The 22,772-nt window shown below is 46.3% G+C and overlaps 1 protein-coding gene across 1 annotated transcript in view; it reads left to right on the top strand.

Moving 5' to 3' along the window:
• The first annotated feature begins 3,829 nt into the window (after positions 1-3,829).
• LOC139749299 (uncharacterized) overlaps positions 3,830-22,772 on the top strand; it is a 786,860-nt gene continuing 767,917 nt past the window's right edge. The window contains exon 1 of the mRNA XM_071663045.1: positions 3,830-4,669. The gene's annotated coding sequence lies outside the window, so the exon portion shown is untranslated. The remainder of the gene's footprint in view (positions 4,670-22,772) is intronic.

Below are 22,772 nucleotides of genomic sequence, written 5' to 3'. Positions count from 1 at the left end.
GTCAGATCTTAAGAATTTATTCTACGGTGATATACTAATGATAAATGAATTATTCACACTTTATAAACGCAGTGACGGAGTACAGAGGCGCTGATGGAGATGCGGAGGCTAGACAGAACATCAGTAAGGCACTAAAACTAAATTTTAAGATTAACTCGTAACGGTTGTCTAAAACGTCATCAGCGTTAATGCACTTGAAATCTTCACATATCGACCGTGCGCGCGCAGTCTTGGATGAAAATGACGCGACAAGTCTGAACCCTCGAACTGTTCGAGCGAGACTTTGCAAACCCGTGGAGTCGGATCACTGATGGCTTCGAAGTCCCCAGGTACAAGAACTCAGAATCTCCCGACAGTTGTCATACATGGTGCGCTTCAGGTTGACCACTGTAGGTCCGTAGGTTTGACATAATACGCGTGAGTTACGTGGTTTCGATACATTTGTGAGAAAAGACATAATGAGGAAAAGCTTCTGTCTGAGTGACACCGCTTCGTTGAGTCGCTGAAACACACAAAACCAAAACACTAGCTTTTATGTGGTTGGTGTGACACGGAGAGGGGCAGAAAAAAAGAAATGTAAGGGGCGTGGGGAGAGGGTAGGTATAGGGGGTGATTTGGGGGAGGGGGAGGGGATGATAAGGGAGGTGTAGGGGCAGTGTGTGTGTGTGTGTGTGGAGGGAGGCCAAGGAATGGTAAGGGGGGGTGAGGAAGGGTGTTGGGGGCTGATAACAACCCAGACAGTCAACGCCACATATATTCTTAGTAATATCTATGTAAGCAGGTTTGTTTACTGTTCGTCTCTGTTTGCTGCCCTTCGCCTTCAGTTCACTTTTATCACATGTAGAAAAAAAACATTTCCTTAATCAATAGCTTACTTTGTAGTAGGAATACAAATCATATTCATCTTCACAAATTGGGTCAGATTTTGATGATGTGTTGAAGTAATACACAAGGTAGAGAATGAGTTCTTTATTCGTATACTGTTTTCAGCAACTGCTCCATCCGCCACGAGCATCTTAGCACGTTCACACTAAACTGAACAAGATGTATTCCTTCACGTGTATCTGGTCGGTGTTGACTGCGTGGCCACATCGTCTGCCGACATATCGCCAATGCCCTGGCGAGTCCTTATCCTTACCTCCCACTCACGACACACGACGGATCTCAAGTTTTCAGTTGGGTCACATCTTTAGCTGGGCTAGTGACTTACTCCCACATGAAGGTCTGTCTGAAACCACCCGACTCTTATCTCATTCGTGTACACTGGGCTCCGGCCCTGCACGAGCTGGCCTGCGTCGGAGGCAGGGAGAACCAAGGCTCGTATACAGGGCTACGAGACATCTTCCATTGTCCCCATATATCCCTCACTATCCAGTCGACCATCAGCGTGACCCAGTTTACGTGGTCCTTGGGCCACATCCAATTGTATGTTTTTCAGTTACTGCATTGTATGGCAAACTAAAGAGTAAGAATGAGAAAATAAACTAGAGAATATCGTTAAGAAATCTAGGAAGTTGTGTGCGAACACTAACACAGTAGTGTTCGCAGGAGGTGAAGACCATGCACGATGCAGCCCACCATCCTCTTACACCAATACTGTGTAGTTCTAAGGTCAGGAAGACTGTGTCTGCCTCTACAGCGCACCGAGAGATTCAGGAAATTATTTGTACCAAAAATCATTCTACTGTTTAACCATCTAAAGACGCTGTATGTATGTACCTCCTCTGTGATATGCGTAGATTCCGAGTGTAACAGAGGATTTTTTTATGTAGTATTTTATGTGGTACTTTTCATGTGTATTTTAATGTGACATTTGATAATTTTCATTTTATGATTCTTATCCTTTCTAACCTTCAATTGAGCTTCGAGCCATAAAGAATTTCATTTTGTCTCATGTATACAATTTAACAGTAAAGTCATCTTATGTTATCCCCAGGAGGCCGTGGTCACTCGTCCGAGGTGTCTGGTGTTCCTCGTCCTCCAGTACTGTCCTGACGCCGCTGCTACACACGTCAGGTAATATGACCCACCTCCAGTACTGTCCTGACGCCGCTCCTACACACGTCAGGTAATATGACCCACCTCCAGTACTGTCCTGACGCCGCTCCTACACACGTCAGGTAATATGACCCACCTCCAGTACTGCCCTGACGCCGCTCCTACACACGTCAGGTAATATGACCCACCTCCAGTACTGTCCTGACGACGCTGCTCCTACACACGTCAGGTAATATGACCCACCTCCAGTACTGTCCTGACGCCTCTCCTACACACGTCAGGTAATATGACCCACCTCCAGTACTGTCCTGATGCTGCTCCTACACACGTCAGGTAATATGACCCACCTCCAGTACTGTCCTGACGACGCTCCTACACACGTCAGGTAATATGACCCACCTCCAGTACTGTCCTGATGCTGCTCCTACACACGTCAGGTAATATGACCCACCTCCAGTACTGTCCTGATGCTGCTCCTACACACGTCAGGTAATATGACCCACCTCCAGTACTGTCCTGACGCCGCTGCTACACACGTCAGGTAATATGACCCACCTCCAGTACGCCAGGTTAACTGCTCAGTATTCCAGAGCAAAGCTTCATCAAGTCTTCTTATATGAATCATTCAGTCTGACCTTTGCCCCTGGAACATAACAGTGAATGATAGTCGTCTGAAGGCGTCAGCGGGTTGGATGAGCGGCTGTAGAGGTCGTAAGTCAACTTCACTGCTGATGTTATTGGTCTCGTACGAGCTTCTGCAGTGACGGCAGTGTCTTCACAACGAGTCTTGGTCGTCCAGTGACCGTTCTAACTGCCACCTGTTTACCCACCTGTACACAGCGGAGGAAGCCATGTCCGTCTCTCTGTTAACCTCACTGTTTTCCCCACACTCCCACACTATACGAGACGCTGTTGACACTGCCAATCCTGTGGAGGCGACAGAATACTCTGTTAGATCATAGAAGTAGTAACATGAATCACTCGAATGAATTACGTCATTGTATGAAATTTTCCTCCAGTGCTGCTCAGTGCAGAGAACTTTATTATCAGCTGTATATCACATCTAGATAACAATTACTCTAGATTGATTTCACTCATCAGGCCAAAGAAGAGATAAATATATGACAGGCGTGAGAGCGAGGTGGGACGCAGTGGGAGTGATGATTCATTTTTGCCTCATAATAAAACTGGATAGAGAGGAACAATATGGATATTAAGAACTCATTTACAAGTATACATTAACACTATGGAATGTAGAGTTTCACCTCTAGATATACATAACGAAAGGTTTTCTCTGAAGTCCCCACAGATCACTGGATAGTCGGTGTTCACTACTGTTCGACACTGCTCCGACCACTTTGAAGCGACTCTACTTGAGAGAACATGGGGTATGCGTTGACTATAGGAGTTGCCCTGTATGGTCCTATAAGCATAGAGCTCTCTCCTCTCCTTCTAAAGTTTATCGCATCATGTTACGGTAGAGGCCTGTGGCCTGACGTGACACACCCAGCACGTCAGGCACGACCGTTGCCCCTCCACACCCGTTCTTCAGTGTTGACGTGAGCGGGGGGTCGGCGGGTGTACGCTTAACTCGGACATGGTCATTATCAGTGGAATGTATTTACCAATCGTTCGTAAGTTTAAATGAAATACACATCACTTTGATGACGAAAAAGAAATGGGGACGCCAGGCAATAGGTTTGTCAACAGTGACTGAGCTTAACCTGTCGGTGTTCGACTGTGAAATGGCTGGCGATGACGATTGTTTGTGCCCTCCCACCCCCTAACCTCACCCCCCCCACGATACGGAGACCCAGAAAAATCCCTCATTTCTCGGGTGACCTTGGTAGAGGCAGCACGGGGCACGTCCAGCCCGTGTACATCCTGCGGCTTATATACGGGATTAATGCGCTCCTGTGAAGGTGAACTGACGCTAATGTGAGCTTGACATAGACTTGGATTACTGGAAAGAGACTCAGTTGGCGTTCCTCTGGGTGAGTGTACACACGTTGTGGACAGATTACGGGGGGGAAAATCATCGTCGTGCAAGTGATTTATTATCAAGATGAACATCAAACAATGTGATGTAGAAGTACCAGAAAAATTCTCACGTCTCAAGTGATACATAAGATATATATCGATGAACAGCAAGTTGTTTGTGCGTGTGAACTGCCTCCTCGGCCGGGATGAGAAATGGTAGAAACAAGGACTACGTGCAGCCTCCATTTTGGTGTGGGGTCAGGTCAGGATTTTGGAAATGACAGTTGGCCAGAGGTGAGCACCGTGTCTCATGGCTGTACGCTCGTGTCACTCATCCACCAAGCTGTGAGTGACGAGGATCTGAACTGATTGAAAATGTGAGGATAAAGACCAGTGAATCACAAGAGTGTTATTGGAAATGATTGATGATAGTGTGAAACTAATGGGACCTCAGGCTCATGACGAATGGACGCCACGCTGGAAACATTACATGGAAGAGTAATGGTAAATGGTTTCATTACGATATAACCCACAGAAATATGTGTATACCTCACCTGAACCTAGTGTGATTACTCAGAGAAGATTGAAAAGAAAAAAAAAAAGAGAAAAAAGTGATCGCTTTCCCGCATGTGACTGATGGCGGGCTCAGCCCCTGCCCCTCCCTGCTCTGGTGGAGTGACGCCGGCGTGAGGTAAGTACCATAATTACTTGTTTATTGACTTGTTTGGAGGATGACGTTTTACCTTTTATCACTGGTTAGCGTAGACACGGTGAGTTTCTATCCTATTTTTAGGTTATCATCATCGGTATTGTATGTCCCCCATTTTCGCTTAGGTTTATGCTGCTGCGTGAAGGTTACGGTAAGTCGATTCAGCGGATGACTTAGATTCTGATGCCCCGCTCCCTCCAAATTAGGGAATTTGAATCCATGTTATGTGATAGGTAACGTAGGGTAAGATTGTAGGTTATCATCATTGATCGAATTGTACGATTTGAGCAGTGGGGACGGTGATGATTGTGGATTAAGTACGGGGTCCGAGGGAAGCGTCCCTTCCCATTAAGAACGTAAAAAATGTAATTGCGTAAAGAGCTTAATGCTATACATTATGAGAACGTTTAAGGGAAAGATAAGAAGCAAAATGATTAGTTTGGTAATTGGGTAATGATAAAATGTATCCCGTCACAATGGGGTGGTTATTTCACTGGAAGTTAAGAAGGGAGGCATCCCCCCCTTTTACTTTGCGCCTAGAAATTTGTCATGGTATTAGTAACCCATTAATGATCCTCACGCACCTACCCGATTGATTTGTATTATTCCCACTTGCCCCCTGGAAAATACCGCGTATCCCCCATGTGCCACCTCACTCCTAATACTCTCCTTACCCCGTATGTCATATCTTCACAGCCAGTACCTTCCTTTTGCCATGCACCACAACCATACACCTCCCATGTATCCATCTTATATTTCATATCATTATGAATGTAAAAGGCATCGTTAACTGAGTTGCATCTAGATTGGATGCATTTATGTAAAGGAACGATTAGAATGCAGATGGTAACAGACCCCTGGGTCATTTTTGAGGCTTTCGCGATATCGCAAGAGATGAGAGACATAGACTAATGTGGTAATGGCAGAAAAGTAAACAGAGGTTGTAATGATAAACAACTGTAAACTTTTTATGAAACTTAGAAGGCGAGGATGCTTGTGCTTGTGGACTCGAAAGCGATTTCTGAAGTTTCTTCTTGAACGTGTCCTTCTGATGCTAATTAATCGCAAGTACTGTTATTGGTAAAGATTTTTCCATGGTTAACAATGTTGATGAAGTGTTTTACCTCCTCATTCGAAGTACGATGCCTGGGTCACATGTTTGTATCCGTGACTGGAAGTGAGATCAAGATAGCTTACATTAGACCGAAATTGTTATAGCCTTTGATTATATAACCTCTAAGACTTCTCCTCTTTAAGGTAAATAAGTTTGTGTTCTTGGCTCTCATAGGATTTGTTTCTCAGTACGAGAAAATTATCAACGTTAGTCGCCGTTGTATTTATTGATTCCTTTTTTAAGTAGGTTGACCAAAACTGTCTCCACACTTGCCATTTGTTCTCAGTCCGAGGCAGGCTGTACAGCACACAGTCATGGGCGCGAATGGCACGCACCGAAATAGCCCCTCACAGGTAACAGACACTCTCGTTGCAGGTCTTTCCTACAGGGTAGTGTAAGCGAACCATGTCCTGTGTGAAGAGAGCTCTGGTGTTTCAGGGACGTAACGAACTTACACCACTCGTGCCTGAATGGCATAACTGGTCACGGTGGTGCGTAGACTCGCATGACGCTCTGCACTAGTGTCAGCAGTATCAGCGGTGCTGTAGTGGCTTGGGAGGTCTGCAATGTCTTGCACAGTGGCAGATGATCACAGACGGACACTTCGTGCGTGCTGCAGGAAGTGAGCGCTGGTCAATTGGTTGACAGCCTGCGGTGAACTGCAGTTGGTCCGCTGTGTGATGATGATCGGCTATGGTTGCACAGCTACGGTGTTGTCTGAAGTACACAGTTACGGCGTTGCTGTGCAGCATCAGAAGGGGGTTCAGCTGTAGTAAGCTGTTACAGCAGCAACAGGCGGTAGATGACTGTCGTGAGTCGGTGGCGCAGCAGATGTTGTGGGTCTGTAAGGGTCAGTTGGGAACAGCAGCAGCAGCTGTGGTAGGTGCAGGGGTGCAGTAACAAGAGGCTGTGTTGTAACTCAGCCATCTTCCAGTTCCGCCGTCTTTGGGGAATTCGCTCGTGTCGACCTGCACAGATCAGAATAGGATTGGTAAATTATGTGTCAACACCTCCAGCAGGGAGAGGTGACATTGCCAGGCGAGGTGACAGGTGAACGTGGATGGAGCAGGAACAGCACGGAAGACTTTACTGGACTCAACTGTCGAGGAACTTGACACCTTTGAAGACGGTGCGCCACAAGACAGCTAGGGGTCTTACTGATGGGCATGGTAGCTCGGAGGTTGAGGCTTTCGTCCGCGCAGAAACTGGAAATTGAGTGCTGGCATCAGCTATGGAAGCGTGGTTGGGATCATGAGTACAATTCATTTTATAGATCATACATAGAGTGAGGCATAACTGCAGCATAAACGTCTTGCGCGTAGAACGGGATGTCAACAGAAATTAAGACTTCATGACACATCGTGGGTGTGCCATGAATAAACTGGATTCGTGCACGCCTGTCAGGGTAAGCGTCCATTGGGACCAGGCCTCCCCGTCTGATTCACGGATGCAGGTTGAACAAGTAAATCATGAGCCGCTGAAGCTGAGCGCTGTAGCAAGCTAGACAGAATGTGTGATTCCCTACCTGAGAGTATGCTGAGGAGGAGACACCTAGCTGTCTGTCGTGAGGTACACGTGTGAGTGTACTCTGTGGAACTGAGGCTGTGCAGGACTGATGGATAGCTCATGTTTAAGGCTGGTTGGTTATAAGTGTTTGCAGTGGGAGACTTAGAATTAGGGTGACCTGTAGTAGAATGGCGTCGCATGATTGGCATCACTTGGGTGAAGTGGAAGATCAACCGGGTGCTGTCGCGAGCTGTGCTGGTAAAGCTGCAATTTCCGTGGTAGGTCGTTTTTGAGCTTGGTGTCGTTCGTCACTGTCAGAGGGCAGTGCGGTGATAATCGCACCTATGCGTCTTATTTTCAAGTGGAGAGCGAGGTTGTGATAGCCTTTTATGCTGGTAGTAGGTGGGCTGCGGTGAAACCTTGGTGTGAGCACTTGAGATGTATTAGGCTGTGCATAACCCTGGTGTTGAGACTGACGGAATGGTGAATAGCCTGAGCGTTCGGTTTTGGCGACTTTGTGGTGTGTGTCAGTAGATTTGTGAGACTTAGTAAGCCGGTGGCGTGCATCATGGAGGTAAGCCTCGAAGTGAGCGACAGCTTTAACCATCGTATCATCTCGAGTCTTCCTTCACCCGCTGAAGCTTGATGTAGGTAATCAACGCCCCGGGATATGATTTCTTAAGATTGTGTCATCAAACTGTGTGAACCAGACGGTGAGGTAACTACAAAGCCTAGTCAAGATAGAGCAGTGTTGTCGTTGCTCCTGATAAGAGCTCTATAGACCTGGCTTTCATCTCGCTTCTCAGTGGGGCCCACTTGGTTTTCACTATCGCCCGTCAGGGTCGCGTATGATCTGGGTAGATATGCCAGTGCGGCTACGATATTCGGCCGCCTTACCCTTGAATGATGTATTGGAATGATGTACTTTCCGTTGTCCACAGAGCCGGGAAGACCTTTGATAGATCTTCAGATCTTTGTATATAGTTGACCTCTATCGCCTTTGTGATATAGTCGGAGTTTTGGGGTATTAAGGTGTGGCAGTAACGGTGAGATAGCTGGGAGACTGGACACTGGACTGAACAGCAGCCGAGGTATCTCCATGGCACGTCTGGGAGCTGCCTCGCCCTACTGCCCTCTTAGACGAATTTTGATTTTGTGTCATCGTCTTACCCCTTCCCTACTCCCACTTTCACTGCTCGTGTTCTCGTTGTCTTATATTCATCGCAGTCTTGAGGGGAAAGTACCTTAGACCTATAATCTACATCAGTTGTCTGTTCCTCGTCAGTTGCTGTTGCTTATGATGTGATCAAACTTATTTTCTCTGCACGTAATGATACCTGCCTCATTCGTGAAACTCTAAGGTTTCATGAAGCCAGTTCACTGCTGAGCCATGATAGCCACGCGCAGTGAAGTGCAAAGATACTGATGAAAGTATGGTAACGTAGTGTGTGTGTGTGTGTGTGTATTCCTTGAACTCTGCCATTCCCCGTTCGTTCGCCAGCATATGTGAGGAGGAGCACCTCGCCAGAAATATGTATTGACCACTTAGCAAATGAGTGAAAAACTTCGTAAATTATTTACTCTGCTGGTATTCAAATCTAGGAAGGAATATCACATTACAGCTAAGGCGAGCGTCGTCTGCTCTGTTGTATTTTAACATATGTTGGTCATTATGAACGTGACAATTACCTCACACCCATGGGAAACAAATCACCGACCTTACATTTCCAGTGACATGAGCGCATCGAGTGAATGCGACCACGCATCTGTGGTAGGAGTTGATTTGGCAAAAACTAGGGTCGAAGGTTGGCAAGGTTCAGGAACACTCGCCACTCTGGGGTATGATATTTACCACACTGCTTCCGTGCCTCCTAGATCGACAACTCCGAAAAATATCATCGGTAGCTCTTCCTCACATATCGGATCTTTGGAAAACTGCTTCGTCTATCCTTGAAGGAAGATCTCCATTGATCTTCATGTGCCCTTGGTCTCTTTCATGCTCCTGGGAGCTCATTTGAGCGGTACTAACTTAGGATCGGATCTTTACCTTTCTTCGAAAGAACGTCATTTGTTATCATATCAGCGCGGATCCGACTCTAACAAAGCACACAGTTCCCGTATGAAAATCACTTCAGGCATACCATTTGCGGTGATACAAGGACAAGTATTGACTGGTATCTTCATAGGTTATGATAAAGCAGGAAGTGGTCTCTGCCAGGATGGGTCTGGATGCACGACCAGTCTCGCTGTTTCAAGTGGGCAGCTGGATTCTTCTAGGGGTTTGTTGAATTTTTTTGGATCATTTCAGTAGAAAAGAAGATGGGAACTAGTCGTTAATATTAGGCGACTAATTTGGTGGATTCTTCATTTCCTAAAGACAGTTGAAGTTCGGAAGGGTTCATCCGTCCAGTGTTAGTGTTGTGCTCAGAGATTCGTGTTTATTATGTGTTTTCCATCACGATTCTTCCTTAGTTATTCGTGGAGTTGTTGATGCTGATGCTCTAGAGCAGGGTTGGAGTTCTCGCCATCGACACGGTACCCCCGAGGCAAATGAACTCCCTTTTTCGAAGCTTCAGTTAGTTCTTGTTGGAACTAAAGTGGGTCGGTTCATTTGTCTCCAGAGGCTGCCATATCTCTGTCTTACCATCCATCTCAAAGATTATTTCGATCTCAGTTGTTACGTTCCTTATGAATGATTTTTTTCTCCTTTTCATGATCACTCGACAAGAATCTTCTTCCTCTTCTTCTATGCAGTAAATAGCGTATTTGACGAGATAGCTTGTCCAGGTCAGCTCCTGTCTGTGGTGTAGAGCTCAGATTTGACTGACTCCCATGTCAAATTGATTCTTATATTACCCTGAAGGACTGTTGGATCGCCCTTGTGTACACAGGTCCTTTCCCTTCTCGTGGCAGTGGACGGTGTCTGTGGTCCTGGAGCGGGACAGATGGGAGGTCGATCATTCCTCTCGTCCCGTGTCACTTGTACTTCGGGCTCCTCCACACGTCCTTCATAGCCAAGTCTGAGAGGACTCTCCCCATCCCTCAAGGCGTTGTTGTTCTCGACGACTTTGACCCAAGGAACATGAAAGCCTCTGAATTTCTTCTTCCAGTGCTCAAAAGTCTTCATTTAGACAATTGATTCAAGCCAAAGCATGATCTTACCATCAGTGCGTGTCATAATGAACACGCCTTAAGTTTGACTGCTGCTATAAGATTCTTCAACAGTGGTGTGAAGTGCCAGGTTCTTGTGAAGAAGGCTCCTCGAGAGTGATGTGGCTCAAGGTCACCACCACATTCGTGTCGAGTGTAAACAAGATCTGATGGACTTCTTAAAGGAGTGACAACACCAGTGTGTGCTCCAGGTCGTGTGAGACTGTGTCATTCTCAAGTCGTTAAAAAAAAAGAAGAGAGACTGTTTATTCTTTGTTGCACACCATCCTGTGATATAGATAATCTCTATAAAAAAAAAAAAAAAAGGAATTCATTCCAAAACATTTTTGTGTTTCGGTTCACTTTCTGCTTTTTTCCTTCTTATTATTTATTCCATTACCTGTGTCATGTCTCCAGAGGAAGACTTTTGTTTTTTGCCCATTTTCTTTCCACCCCCCACCTCTCTCTCTCTCTCTCTCTCTCTCTCTCTCTCTCTCTCTCTCTCTCTCTCTCTCTCTCTCTCTCTCTAAAAAAAAAAAAAAAAGCATAAAGGTTTCTCGATATTTCTGCAATTTGCGGACCAGTGATTTGAAATTTGGTATAGGTCAGAACACACGCACACACACACGCACGCACCCACGTACGTACGCACGCACGTGTAGAGGGGGGGGGGGAGAGGTGTCTGCCCCAGAAGTGTCATATCGTACACCCTGCTCCTCCTCCTCCTCCTCCTCCTCCAGGCAGACCTTGTGTGTGATGTTCTAGTCATGCCAAGTGGGATCCGAGGTGCTGGCCATCACCAGCAGGCAAGGCAGTAGGTAGTGTGTGTGTGTGGTGAGTGTATCAGCGTGGTCATCAGGTGTGGTGCAGGACGGGGTCTGGTTATTTTTCTCTCGTTTGAATGGAGAAAAATGAAAAGAGAAAATTTAAACTCACACACACGATGAAATTTGAGAGGCCTCCCAGGAGTAAACTTGCCGACCTAACACTGCAGGGAGACTCATCTTTCTTACATCAAAGTAAGTTTTCTTTATTCTTTGTCCACGTTTTCTTGTTGAAGCCCAAGTGGAGCTATTCACGCGATTTCAAAAGAATGTTGTCCTTTTTGGACACTTCTTCACTGCTCATTAGCAGGCGTCATTTACTGTATATCCCCTCCATAAAAGTTTAATCACTCACCATCTCAAACGTTAAAAAGATTTTTCTCCAAAGAAAAAGAAATAATTCTTGAAGTTATACATCGAGAAGAGTTAGTCAACTGAGCTTCCCTTTTTGCTCACACATTATTCACGATGCTCTTCCATGACACATGACCCACGTCGAGACCTGTGCGGCCGGCAGGTCCTGCCTGACCCTGCTGAGTTCGTCTTCAGACATTCTTCAGCAGACTCTGCAGAGCTCTGCTGAGGGCGGGCCAACCTCTGAGACGAGCGTCTGCCCAGCTGATTGAGGGTCCACTCGTCAATTAAGAAAGCAGATATGTGTGTGTGTGTGTGCTTTTGACATCTTAGTTTTTAAAGAAAGAGGCCCCGGAGATGGACAAGAGATACATTTACATGACTTGGAATGGTGGATAGAAAAGGTTTATAGCTTCACGTCTTGGGTGATGAAGGCTGTTTGTGTCACAAACGCCGTGCAAGACATAGTCGGCTGTGGTGATAAAACACGTTAAGATGCCCGTTGCTCATTAGGTGCATACCTCGAAGATGGAGGTCAGAATCTAGAGACCTCGAAGATCATTCTTACCTTTTCTTTGTGGGTCACGTCAGATGAACTGCTGGAACACACCAGTGTTGGTCAGGTGGGAGGAACCGCTGGAACACACCAGCATCTCAGCGACTAGACACTGGACCCCGTGTGTGGTTCACAAGCCGCAAAATTTGACCTAGAAAGGTATTGTCCACCATGGGTAGTTAACTCTCAAGACACGACTGTTTAACCCTTAGGTATGACGACATGAATTGACACCCCTCTTTCGAACCTTCGAGTCACCTAATTCGACCATTAACTAGACAATTCGTCTTTGATCAAGTATCAGAGACAGGACTACTCTCAAGTTAACTCCCGAGGTCAATTTAGAACCCAGAGAAGTGAAGACAGTGATGACAATGGCGTAATATTATATACCACTCATGATATAACGAAGGATAGGATAATATGACGACTGAGCTTATGTCTGCCTAAGACACACACCCCCACCAGAGCCCACTGCCCCCCCCCCCCCCCCCCCCCCCCGCCCGAAGCCTCACGTGATGCAACGTGTGACGTGTACGAACGCGGCCGGTGACGTCACCATTGCGTGCAAGCCTCCAGGGTCATTATACTGGTGGGTGATACCGTGTCTTTGTTCTGGTGGCCATGATTTCTCGAAATGTCATTGACAAGTAATTTGCTTATTCCTATCAGTAAATCCAGACTTGACACACACACACACACACACACCCCTGCACACCTACACCTACACACTTACGCGCACACACACACACACACACACACACACACACACACACACACACACACAATATTCCTTTATGCATAATAATTAACCCAGGGCCAACTTGTATGAAAGAGGTTTGGTGTGAACCGGAACATTTCTAAAGGCTCTTGCAGCTCAAGGTTTGCGCTACCTCCAGCAGCTTGAAAATGTAGACTCCCTCGTAGTGAGCAGGTTCTTTAACGAGACTGTACTCCCATTGATGCAGCCGCGCCAATGGTGACTTGTCATGAGAGAGAGAGAGAGAGAGAGAGAGAGAGAGAGAGAGAGAGAGAGAGAGAGAGAGAGAGAGGCCAGTTGCGGAGGAGCGCTATACTTTAATTCATAATGTAGTAAACATTGGGTTTCTTTGGACTTCTTTCAGTCACTTCCTAACTTCTTCTTATTAGAATGATTAACCAGAAATGCGAATTACTTTTAAATGCGAAGCGATAACTGTATACAAGATGTCTTACGATGTATTAAAGGTGGTGTTCGTTCCACCTTGAGAGAAGACCACAGTGTGTGTGTGTGTGTGTGTTTCTGTGTGTTCATGGGACCAGCCATGTGCAGACGGTGGCCTGTGGTACGAGCGTCCCTCGTAACGTGTGTCGCCGTACGTGTTGGTAGATGATGATGTGAGGGAGTGACCCGACTCACCAGGAACCAGCTACGCTCATCGCTGCTCTCTCTCACCCGCCCACCACTCTGCAAACACACTTCCATTCGTGGATTTTTGTGTCCTTTTTTTGTCTAAATGGAAAGGTTTCAGGAGTTCAGGGACCTAGTGCAAGTTGTGGGAGGGTTCCTGCGAAGTGTAGTGACGAGGAGGTCAGGGAATGAGAGAGAGAAAAAAAAAGTACGGGTCTGTTAAACGGGCCTTCAACCTCCACCGAGACGCAACATTGTACATCCGTCTGGCCAGAGCACTGCTGCTGTAGCCATTGTTTACGTTATGACTCACGTATTTGTAATTTCCTTTTTGTTGTTTTAGGTAATCTGCTGGATTACATGTATTGGTTATCCCTTTCCGTGGCTGTCTCATTACGTTCATTTTTTTATTCTAAGGCTTTGCTCCTATAATTGATCTTAGAATTCTCAGTAAGCTGGAATGGGTCTCTTGAAAGATGAGGTGAGAAATGGTATGTGGATAACTTTATCGAAGGGGAGAATCAGACGTTGGGTGTGTGCCAGGCAAGGTTGAGTGGTGAGGGAGGGATGAAGTGAAGGGTGTGTGTTCCCGGCCCGCTACACGACTTGGATGGGAGGGTACACAAGACATGTCAGCAGAATTCTGTGACAGATCGAATGGTTTGGAAAAAATGCTGGGCAATGGAGTTGTGTGTCGTTGCAGGAGTATCTCTTGCCACATTCAACAGGTAAGATATTGAGATATGACTTATCTAATCCATATCAGATAGAGAAGTAGAGGTTAAAGATAACTGCTACAGTAAACCAGAGATAACTAGAGAGAATGTAGATGCGGGAGAGAAACTGTGTGTGATGGGCGACATAGTGAATGGGTGGAGGACAGAGTGGAAAAGGGAGTGATTGTTCGGCACAGTGCCTCTCTCTCTCTCTCTCTCTCTCTCTCTCTCTCTCTCTCTCTCTCTCTCTCTCTCTCTCTCTCTCTCTCTCTCTCTCGTTTTCGTTACGTTCACACGCGTGTAAACACCCCAGCCTGAGCCCTCGAGGAGGGGGAGCACTCCCTGCTTAGCTCTTTCTTCTGTTCCAACTTTTACAATGTACGTCTCCAGAAGGTGAGGGTTTCTAGCTCCCCGCTCCCGCCCGTCTTAGTTGTCGTCTTCGACACACAGGGAATGCGAGGGTAGCAGTCTTTCTCACCTCCACACACACACACACACACACACACACACACACACACACACACACACACACACACACATACCACCCCGTGGTGTTGTGATTGGCTTTACTGACCATGAATGACCACGGGGCCATCCGGGGTCGGGCATGCATTGGTTCGAATCCTGGGCGTGGCACTCGGCCTCCACCCATCCGGGGTGTTCATCCTCCTCTTGGGGCTGGTTGATAAATGGGTACCTGGCTTAGGCTAGGATGTGTATTATATGTACATACAAATTGACTGGAGTACAAACATAACATATATATCCCCGGAATTCATTATCACGCACATATACACATACGTACACGTACATATAACAGATGAGCGAGCTGCTGTTTTTCATTTCGTAATGAAGTTGTTCCAGAAAGTGCAAAAATTAACGTTTCTAGGACACACACACACACACACACTGGGAAAAACCCACTAGTGGTTGACGAGTAATGACGCGAGACCCGTCGCCCACTGGGCATCACACACACGTCCCAGTGTCCCCCCATCCAGTGACGTCTGGTTCCTGGTGGTGGAGCGGAGCAACATGGCTGTAAGGTTTCATTGCATGCGGAGGCACGACCATAGCTCGAGTTATGTTGGTCATGGGTGATATATAGGATGTAAAGATGGCTTTTAGTCCCAGACAAAAGTCCACATCAAAGCTGGACCTTAGTTGAAATACAGAGTGGATTGTGAAGTGGAAATAGAAGAGACAAGGGAGAGTAGCTACGAATTTTGAAGGAAGTGAAACATCTTGTGTCTGGCAAGATGTTTGGGGAAAACAGACTAGAAAAGAAAAAGATTTTAGATATTAAGAAAAAAGACATTATACAAATTTATATTAGAGGTGAAATTCATATCAAAAAATGATGTTAGAAATAGCATATTGGTGTAATTTTTTCAGGGTGACGATCAAAGAGTTTAATCTATAGTAATACAATGTTTTGGAATAACCAATACGTATGTTTGGGTTAGAAAAACAAAACTAGTGTTGCGAGTACATGATATAATGTTACACGAGCAATATAAGTGTTAAAGTGGTATATGTGGGTCTGCGAGAGGCACCGTGAATATCAAACGATCTACGGAAGTAATACCCACACCACATGACATTGTCCGGTCAAACTAGAGGCTGGAAATTACATTAGATACGAAATAAACAATCCAGTAAAGTAAAGTAATTATCGTACGGCTCACCATCACGACCCATGGTTACTTAATTACCTAAACATGATTATTGTATGAGTGAAATGTTTTTTTTTTTTTTTTTCTTGTTCCACTTTGTAGAATATCAATTTGCCTTCAAAGGAAATGACACCTGCCTTCAGAAAAGACCAAAGTTCACTTTTGACATTAGATCGCACCATTAGAATGTATGGGGGGGGGTGGAGGGAGGAGAGCAGTCCTTGTATACAGGTAAGGCTTAGAATAGGGAAACTTGCAGAGAACGAAGGAACACTTCAACGACCAATAGGTTTAGAAGTGCGTGAAATAAGCGTAATGTAAATCATCTTAGATTTTTTTTTTTTTTTTTTGTATCCTGCCTGATCAGCTCTCTCTCTCTCTCTCTCTCTCTCTCTCTCTCTCTCTCTCTCTCTCTCTCTCTCTCTCTCTCTCAAAACCCGCTTTGCCCCTCTTCTTCCGTCCACCGGATTGTCGGCTCCGTCCGTACCCGTGGCCACGCACCGCGAGTTACGCCTGCGAGTCGACATCATCTGACCATTGCTCGCACTGCGAGACCGCCTCTGGCGCTCGACCAAGCCATACCAGGAGCAGCCAGACTGACCCGACTCTTACGCCCAGCTATGATAACCTCAGCCATACTAGTTCTAGCCTCCCCACATTGTTCACCACACACACACCCCCTCCTCAACCTTCCCTACATATTGTTCTTATTTCCTCCCATGTTAGTTTAAGTCTCGTTCACATGAGTTCCTGTTCCCCTCGTATCACAGCAACTCAGAGAGAAGTAGTTAAGGTGTGTCGCCCTCCTGCAGAAGTCTAGGCCTCGTCCACGATAGCCCCATTGGCGCCCATTTAAGTCCCGCTCCCGCGTATGGGAGCTTCACCTTACCCACGTCGTAAGATCAGCCTCACGTATATGAACGGACCTCCTCAGGGTAGCTTCAGGCACTCGCCCGTCCAGCAGGCAACGTACGTCAGCCCGGCGTACATCCCTCCCAGACACTTGCCAGATAGAGTTTTGATGAAGCTTTTAAGAGAACTGATAATTGATGAAGTTGATAATTGAATAATAAAACCCCGCTTAGTGTATGATCCCTTGACGAATTAGACCACACCATTTTTGCATCGTCTAAGATAATCGTAGATGTTTTTAATGAGAATGAGCAGACATCATGATATCAGGAGGTGAGTGTGACGTACAGTGGCATAACTCGGACTTCGAGCATTTCTAGGTAAAACAGGTGGTGGTGCTAAGGTCCTCCTCCATGGCTAAGCCTCGGCAGAGGATGGCCCTTCAGGCATATCGATCGTGTCTGTGTCGCGCATGATGCATGAGGAACGTGTACCTTGAAAATGAGATGAAATAATGCGTCAAGAGATTTAGATTCGCATATGATGTTGTTTTCATTGAACTGCCCATAAATTTCTTCCCGTTTTCTACTTGCCATTCAGAATGTTACGAGTTTCATAATTGCTGATGGATTTTAGATCGAGTCATCCAAATAACGTATCACTCACTCTTGGGCTCTCTCTCTCTCTCTCTCTCTCTCTCTCTCTCTCTCTCTCTCTCTCTCTCTCTCTCTCTCTCTCTCTCTCTCTCGTGAGTGTTTATGGTCCTCGACGTATCGTTAACGCCTGAAGAAAGGATTAATTATTTTCGTGGATGGTAGTTATTAACTTAACGTCCACGGCCTTGGTGACCTAACCCCCCACATAACCAACCAACCACATGACGCATTCTTGACAACACATGAGGTATGTTACCAGCGTTCCAGTCTGAAGAAAACGTAATGCTTAAGGGCCTTGAACTGGTTGATTTGCAGGACGTTTAAATACACACAAGATCAAACGAGTTTAAATGCCCTCAGGGGAGACTCCCTCGGTCGACCTTCACACGCTTGAAGTAATACTATTGTGGCTGGGAGGTTATTTTCCTCCCCTCGCCCCCTCCCTCAGTACAGGACACCACCTGCCAGACGCCCCACCACGGCCAGTCTCCAGCGCCACTTTTAGTCTTCCGGGTCAGAAGGTCTTCTTCGTGTGTCACACACTGGATCGAGAGCTCTTACTCACCCCAGGGGCAGCAACCAGCCTCAAACATCTCTGCCTTGCATGATGGTATATCCTCATGTTTCCATACATGACCATGAGGAACACACTCCTGCCACAACCACAGTGGTAGCGAGGCCACGCACACCTTGTGACCAGCGACAACCACAGTGGTAGCGAGGCCACGCACACCTTGTGACCAGCCACAAGCACACGGGCAGCGAGGCCACGCACACCTTGTGACCAGCCACAAGCACACGGGCAGCGAGGCCACGCACACCTTGTGATCAGCCACAACCACACGGGCAGCGAGGCCACGCACACCTTGTGACCAGCCACATCCACAGTGGTAGCGAGGCCACGCACACCTTGTGACCAGCCACAACCACAGTGGTAGCGAGGCCACGCACACCTTGTTACCAGCGACAGTGGTGGCGAGGCCACGCACACCTTGTGACCAGCCACAACCACAGTGGTAGCGAGGCTACGCACACCTTGTGACCAGCCACAACCACACGGGCAGCCAGGCCACACCCTACAACCGTAACGCAATAACTCGTCCTCGGTACGTCTTGCAGAACTGACGTCACGTAGTAATTACTGGAGGCGACTCCTCACATCGTAAGTCTAGATGTCTCCTAAAAATGGTATAAAACTCCTCCTCCTCAGTCGTCGTAGGAGGCATTAAGACAGCACCAGACTCCAGGTTCGCAAAAGCGTGTGACGACGACAGGTGGCGACATAAGACACCGTAAAGCAAAGTCATACGCAATTAACGGTGATGAGTTTCGCTCCCACTTGCCTCAATGTCTTTTGCGAGGGATTAATTCCTCCTCCATCTTCCTCGCCGTCACGTTGATGCTGTGGCCAGATAAAGAACCTTCGTCGGATAAATTTCAGTCAGCTAAACACTTGATCTTGTTTGTGGTTTCGTTTTGGGCCTTGCGAAGCTTCGAGATTCGACTCGGTTTCGAATCGAGGGTAAGAATTCGGTTCAAGTTTCGTAGCTCGAACTCGGATTCGATGTTTTTTCTGATCTGCATTATCTCCGGTAAACAGCCTCACAGTATCTTATCATCGCACAGCTTCGCCTAGGCTGTGTTCACACACACAGGAAAAAAGAATCTTAACCTCCTACTGATTTTTTTTTTTAGAGTCATGGCATATTAGCTCAGCGGAGTATTTGAGAAAATGACTCACTGACGCAGTCACAACTTTGCCGAAATCTTGTGTGTGATTTGTACCTGCAGAATCGATTCGACTCGAGTTTCGATTTAATTCGAACACTGGGTTTTTGGCTATTTTTTTTTTTCGATGGTGGTGTCCGTAATGTTTTTGGAGCTTGGTTGAAATTTTGATTTAAGGTCACTTTTCTAAATACTAACTCGTGTAGTGAAGGTGAATGGGTAACACAGACATGGTTTGTAGTTGGTGAAAAAAATTTGACGTTATAGGACTGAATAGAGATTTGAAAGACTTGAGGAACTAAATGTATGATGCAGGTGGGAGTCAAACGAGAACTGCATGTGTGGTGCAGGTGGGAGTCAAGTAAGGACTACATGTGTCGTGTAGGTGGGAGTCAAGCGAGAATTACATTGTGTGGTGCAGGTGGGAGTCAAACGAGAGTCACATTGTGTGGTGTAGGTGGAGTCATGCCAGAACTCCATTGTGTGGTGCAGGTGGGAGTCAAGCAACGAGCTGACCTCAGCGGGGGACGTCTAGGGAGAGTATTCATGAGTTTATATGGAGGTGGGTGGACGATGGGAGGAACTGCTTCCTTCATATTCATATATGCATGATACCCAGGCTGGCGACGGTAAAACACCACTTTATTTTAATGAGAACGAAGCTCTTCCTATAATTTTCGACCGTGTACAAACAAAGAGTTGTCCCTGTGGTGTGTTCGGCTTGAGCAGCAATCATTTTGGAGGGGGGGGGGAGAGAATGGGCTGAAAATAAGATTGCGGGAGACGAAAGACAAACTTGTTACCTTAATGGAAGATAGATGTAAATATAAAGAGCAGTTCCAGTCTCGAATTCACACTGAACTCGACCTGTCACTTTGTTCCGACCAGACGCCCTGACCTTTAAGGATCAGGTGAAGGGCAAACGCAGTCATCTGTCTTGAAGGGTTGCGCCATCGTGCTCAAAGGGTTTCTTACAATGCAGTGAACTACGGCTCATTCCAGATCACAATGAGTTTAGCTTAGCTTGCTCATAAGAGCTGGTCTGTTCGGCATGATTGTCCCTGAAGGTTAAACGATGCGGGGGGGAAATCAGGATTAAAGAAATGCTGATAAGAATGGAATATATTGCCCATATTTGTTGTTGGTTGATCAGACCAATAGAACCTCCCACGTCTAATTACCAGGAGGGCGGCTCTGCGATATAATCCGTCTTGAGCAACTTATTTTCTTTAAGACGGACAAAGTTTGCCCAAGTTTGTAGTTTTAAGCTATAGTGTGAGAGTATGTGCAGCATATTAACAGAGGGCGTTGTGAAGCTTGTCCACACACCTTGTGACTTCCTTCGCTCCTCACTTTATACACCCTGACTTTCAACTCTCTTTCCTCCACTTACTCCAATGACTTGAATATGCCCCCTACCTCCACGCACTGTCATCCTCCCCTCCAAATACCCTGTAATTGTCGTCTCTCCTCCCTCCATCTCTGTGCAACAGCGATCTCTTCCCCTCCACCTGTGTCATCTTCCTCTACCTCTGCCATGGCAGTCATCTCCTCTCCCCCTACTTACTGTACGACCGTCGTCTGTTCCCGGCCCCTCTCGGCTTCTCAATAAGCTCTTCCATGCTGGGAATTTATAAACTGAGACTTTCCTTGGCTGGGCTGTGTGCTGGGGCCCAGGACCCTAGGTAAGCTAAACGTAAACTGGCCGGCACTGCAAAGATGATTCATGATAGGTCTATGTTTACATCATTGATTCTCGCCATGATCGAGTGTATTGGGAGGCCGATAGAGACGCAGCATGAACAAGGTGTCCGCACTTCGTGCTATTGTAAATCATATTTTGTTTTATCTGTCTACTGTATGATCACCCTGGGACCAATTTCTAAGAAAGAGATTCTGTTGTTACCCAGGATCTCTTTTTTGAGGTTACTGCCGCCCAAGAATGCTCTGCTCCCAGTGGCAGGGAAATGTGAACTCCTTTGGAATGAGAGGGTCTTTGACGAAACTGTACGCCCAGTGATACAGCCTCGCCAAAAGTGACTTTACACTCGCAGTGTAACCAGTTGCACTCATATGCTGACGACTCAACACTGCATTCCTCCACTTCCTTCAATTCTGCTCCTCCTCTCACTCGATCTGGATCTCGACACAACTTCCTGAATAAACTCAGACTTGGACAGGATATCTCGCTGGGGTAGAGGAAATCTGGTTAAGTTTAATGCCTCCAAGACACAGTTTCTATCTGTCTCTAAAGAAAATTCCTCAGTTTTCCTGTGTCCTTTAACGGTTCTTTAGTTCCACCTCTTGATTAAATGAATTTTTTACGTGGTATTACTGCAACATCCACTCTCTCTTGGAAATCCCACATAACGGAAATAGCTAAGTCTGCCTTTAAGAACCTGGGAATCCTGTTTGATGTCGAAATTTCTTTTCTTCCGAGTCGTTGCTCCGTTTATACGAAGGATTGATCCATCCTTGTGTGGAGTACTGCTCTCACATCTGGGGTGGTTCTAGCTCTGTATCCTTACTTGATAGAGTTGAGTTGAAAGCGGTTCAACTTATAAACTCCTAGGCTTACTTCAAAACTTGACCCCCCTTGCCCTACACCACAATTTCGGTTTACTTTCCCTCTTCTGTAGGTATTAGTTTAGACTTTGCTCCTGAGAGCTGGCTGCTTGTGCCCCCCCACCACTAGCTAGACGGCACAATACTCGACAAGCTGTTGTGTCATATGATTATTGTGTGGCCGTTGGCAACTCAAGGGTGGGCCGTTTTGTTAACTGTTTCTTTCCCTACACCTCGAAGCTTTGGAACTCTCGACCGTCTGTTGTCTTTCCCAATAACTATGACCTGTCAATTTTCACTGCCTCCAAACTTCCTAAATACTTGCCTTTGTCTCTCCTTTTTTGATTCCATGAACCCCTGCACATTTCAACAGAGAGTTAAGCCCATCATGCATGAATATGCAATTGATTGGTAGATGCATGGCTGGAGACGCATGAATGACTTCTATAAGCAGGTAAAACTGATAAGGCCAATGGAAGATGAATGAAGTACGCAGTACGCTGGTAATGATTATGTGTAGGTATGGATACGATATACAGACTGCTTAGTGAGCTTTAAAAGATTGATGCGAATACAGTTTCATACGGGTTGCTTAAGCCGGTGGGGCCAACGATAGAAATTTTGGTTGTGAGTGCAAGGGAACTTAATCCATGGGTATGAATGATTCTAAAAGCTGCTTGATTAAGTATTGTGTGAAGTAGAGACATAAAAGTCACATGCTGTAAGGAACGAAAATATAAAAAAACAAAGGAGTAATACAATAGATGGGAAAATCAAGGTGTAGAGGTTAGCGTTGCTGACCCTGATGTCACCACTTCTCCCATGACTGCCATGTCTCTTCCCTTCACATGTCACAACTATAGTCTCATGTCTCTCCACCTCTTCCATGATTGTCATGTCTTATCTCTCCACGTGTCATGACCTGTCATGCAGTCCTTCCACCCTGGGCCCGACCATGAACAACATCTACTACTCCTTCCTCCCACTGTGGGAGTCCT

Source organism: Panulirus ornatus, chromosome 1 (assembly GCF_036320965.1).
Source record: "Panulirus ornatus isolate Po-2019 chromosome 1, ASM3632096v1, whole genome shotgun sequence".
Classification (NCBI taxonomy): domain Eukaryota; kingdom Metazoa; phylum Arthropoda; class Malacostraca; order Decapoda; family Palinuridae; genus Panulirus; species Panulirus ornatus.
Note: the sequence above shows the minus strand (reverse complement) of the source record. Positions and strands in the feature narration are given on the sequence as shown.